Source organism: Nyctereutes procyonoides, unplaced genomic scaffold, assembly GCF_905146905.1.
Source record: "Nyctereutes procyonoides isolate TBG_1078 unplaced genomic scaffold, NYPRO_anot_genome, whole genome shotgun sequence".
In the NCBI taxonomy this organism is placed as follows: Eukaryota; Metazoa; Chordata; class Mammalia; order Carnivora; family Canidae; genus Nyctereutes; species Nyctereutes procyonoides.
The window spans coordinates 18,241,833-18,245,887 of record NW_026575139.1 but is presented as its reverse complement, the minus strand read 5'-3'; the positions used below and the strand labels follow the sequence as shown (position 1 = coordinate 18,245,887).

Below are 4,055 nucleotides of genomic sequence, written 5' to 3'. Positions count from 1 at the left end.
AAATTCTGGATGATTTAATCATTCATTTAATAATTAACAATAAGTAACCTTAAAATGATTAAGTAATCTTTGCATCTAACATATTCCCTTAAGTTGTATGTGCTTATTTTTATGTTAATTATAGTTTCTTTGAAAATGGTGCCTATGTTTTACCCTTCTATGTTTCCTCTATACCTTTTAATTTGTACACAAACATACAAGTCGATAAATATTTGTTGTTCTGATTAGCATTGCTATGATCAAATTCTACAGTGACTCAGGAAATACAAACTTTGGACTATTCATGCAGAGCCTTATCGATCAGATGGACTCCTTCTAGGCCTTTAAGGATGGATAAGGTTTGAAAAGATAACCAAGAAGGGGAGCAAATTTTATGAAGTGTGACACTCTGAAAGAAGGTTTTGGAGCTGGAAAAAAAATCAGTGGTCTCAGCTTTTGCATTTTATAACTAGCACCTGGTTGAGCTTCATCCCAGAGTCTACATGAATATTATTTTTTTAAAAAAAGATTTATTTATTTATTTATTCATGAGAGCCATGGAGAGAGAGAGAGAGAAGCAGAGACATAGGCAGAGCAGGTGGCAGCGACGTGTGGGACCCTCCGCTCTGGCCAGCCACCCGTGCCCTTGTGAGGCTGGCATGCAGGATGGCCAGCCAGCCCAGCCACATGCCCCATGGAGGGAGCCCGAACAACCTCTGCCACACCCCAGGGCCGGCACACACCCCTGACCCAGAGACACCCAAACACCTTGTCTTTTCGTGGCTCATTGGCTGACTTCCAGATAGAGAAGAAGATAGGACAGTTCAGCGAGGTGTACAAGGCCACCTGCCTGCTGGATAAGAAGACCATGACTTAAAGAAGGTGCATATTTGAGATGATGGATGCCAAAGCCAGGGAAGACTGCGTCAAGGAGATCGGCCTCCTGAAGCAACTGAACCATCCCAACATCATCAAGTTTTTGGACTGGTTTATTGAGGACAACAAGCTGAACATTGTACTGGAGCTGGCTGATGCGGGTGACCTCTCACAGATGATCAAGTGCTTTAGGAAGCAGAAGCGGCTCATCCTGGAGAGGATGGTATGGAAGCACTTTGCACAGCTGTGCAGCGTCGTGGAACACATGCACTCTCACCGGGTGATGCACCGAGACATCAAGCCTGCCAACATGCTCATCACAGCCACAGGGGTCGTGAAGCTTGGTGACCTTGGCCTGGGTCACTTCTTTTGCTCTGAGACCACCACAGCCCACTCCCTAGTGGGGACACCTTACTACATGTCACCAGAGAGGATACATGAGAACGGCTACAACTTCAAGTCTGACATCTGGTCTCTGGGCTGTTTGCTGTATGAGATGGCAGGTCTCCAGAGCCCCTTCTATGGAGATAAAATGAACCTCTTCTCCCTCTGCCAGAAGATTGAGCAATGTGACTACCCAGCTCTCCCTGGAGAACATTACTCTGAGAAGTTACGAGAACTGGTCAGTATGTGCATCTACCCTGACCCCAACCAGAGACCGGACATTGGATATGTGCAGCAGGTTGCCAAACAGATGCACGTGCGGACTTCAAGCACCTGAGCGTGGGTGCAGCAGGCCTTATCAGAGCCGCACCACTCCGCCTTACTGGAGTCTTCTTTCCAAAGTGGCCGCCTGGTAGCCTAGACCAACTAAGACCAGAGGGTTCAGCAGGTTCCTGGAGGGGGCCGGGCTTTGACACAGATGCTGAAAGCAGAGCAGCTGGGAGGAAGGGCACAAGTCACATGTTAACTGGTGGTCACATTCGAAAGTCTTTTCTTTAAACTGTCTGTGGACAATCTCAGCTGGGTTGTTACCAAGGGTGGGTGGTTCAACGAGTCACTGACACACCCCCTTGTATCTGGATTGTAATGTGAATCTTTAGGATAATTCCTTCAGTGACCTGTCAAGGTTTCTAAGAACAGGAGAATTGCAGGAGACTGTGTGATTTATAGGGGGCCTTTCAAAATGGTTAGTAGCAAGTTCAATTTAGCTCTTAGAATCTTTTTTAAAAAAATCAAGCTGTGTGCTTGCTCTGTTGTAAAAGGATAAAATGGAAATAATTTTTTAAAGTAGAGTGGAGATTTTCCTAATATTTGTATCCATGTTTATAACTTGATGAATGACGATGAGGAGAACCCAGCATCTGGCACAGAGTTTCAGAAGGCAGATAGTATTTTGAAAGCCATGTGTGTTTTCCATGCAGCCGCTCAGCCCTCTTCTCCGGAACACCTGCTCTGTCCCAAGCATGTCAGGCACTCTGTCACCTGCTGGAATGCTGGCAGCTCATTTAACAATCAGTGTTAAGCATTCTCCTCTGTGGGAAGGAAGCATGGGATACAAAACATATAAATATAAAACGTGCCCTCAGGCTGTTCTCTGTGTAAGTTCTGGTTCTGCAGCCGCCTACCATGACCCTGGGCAACTCTCTCAGCCTTTCTTAGTTTCCTCATCTGTAAAATGGGACTAATAGTATCTACCTTCAGCATTGCTGGCAGAATTGGAAATAAAATACGTAAGTAACCAAGAACATTGTAGATGATCCAAAAATCATAGCCACTCACCCCTTCACAAAACTGAAGTCCATGGACCATGCAAGTCAAGAATTAACGTACAACTGTATTATGCATGGGAAACCAGAACTATGTTCACTTATTTCTTACTCCCAAATAGGATTAACTGTGAAGACTAATTTATAAATGTGAACTTAAGGAAAACTCAAGCTCTGAAGGAAATAGTTTGCTTTTCAACTCAATCCTCAAATGGTCTAAGTGTCATCTATCTACTTGGTGACAGTTCAGCCCTCAGATAGAGACATGCTTGCCCACTCAGTGTTCTGGTCAGGTGCTCTGACTGCAGCCAGCCACTGACCAGGGGCCCAGGGGACAAAGGACTTGGGCTGGGCCACTGCTCCGTTTCCTTGTGTGAACTCTATTCTACTGTAACCCTGTCTGGTTTGAGACATTTTCTTCAGATGCAACCTCTGATTTGTTCTTGTTCTCCAAATTGGAAATAAAATGGGGGAAGAGGGGTCAAAAAAAAAAAAGAGAGAGAGAGAGACAGACATAGGCAGAGGGAGAAGCAGGCTCCCTCAAGGGAGCCTGATGCAGGACTCAATCCCAGGACCCCAGGATCATGACCTGAGCCAAAGGCAGATAGTCAACCACTGAGCCACCCAGGTGCCCCTAAATGAATATTCTAATAAGAAGAAAGAGGTATATATAGTAAGCAGATTAAAACACAAGCCACATGTCTTATAGAATGAACTGTCTTAAGTATTTGCTATTTAATGAACAAACATGCTATTTTGTTCCAGATGGTTATGCATGGATGAACTAATGTTCCTGAAATTAACAAAATCACCTTTTCGTTGTATAAAAAAAAAAAAATGACAGTGTATATTTTTAATAGTGCTAAGCACCCAGAATGGATCCTTTAAAAAACATAACACTTTAGAACAGAAAGGATCTTTGGAAATACAGTTCAGTCCCTTATTTAAATAGATGCCGGAAGCCTAGGCTCAGAGAACTAAGGTCACATGACTGGCAAACAGCAATGCAGGGGCTCAGCTTGGATCTTTTGACCCTCCAAATCTATACTCTTGTTCCTCTTAAGGAAATCTGCCTCGGCAATGGAGATGGATTATGAAATAAAATGAGAGAGTTCAGCGTTTTGAAACACATGATACCCTAAACACACTACAACAACGCTGCTGTCCTCAGGAAATTAAAAAGCAATTTAGAGAAATGAAATGGGTCAAATGAGCTGTCATTGAAACAAAAGGCTTCAGATCAACCAGTAAATCAGTAACTGCTTCCTGTGCTTGAGATTTTCAACCCCTCAGGGTGGGAGGTAAGCCACCAAATAAATTTAAAAGGATTTTCACTGAGCATTTCTTGTGAAACTCTGAAGACATGTATATTATACACTCTACACCCTTAATTTCCGGTGCAAAAACAGAATGGCATTCCGTGGTCTTGTTTTAAGAGGGTTATTTTCCACTGTATTTTTAAAATACCATAAAGCGCTTTAGCAGGAGGAG

At 43.6% G+C, this 4,055-nt stretch overlaps 1 pseudogene; it reads left to right on the top strand.

Annotated features, from left to right (window-relative positions):
• The first annotated feature begins 624 nt into the window (after nucleotides 1–624).
• LOC129496353 (serine/threonine-protein kinase Nek6-like) lies at nucleotides 625–1,576 on the top strand (annotated as a pseudogene).
• Nucleotides 1,577–4,055: the final 2,479 nt, after the last annotated feature.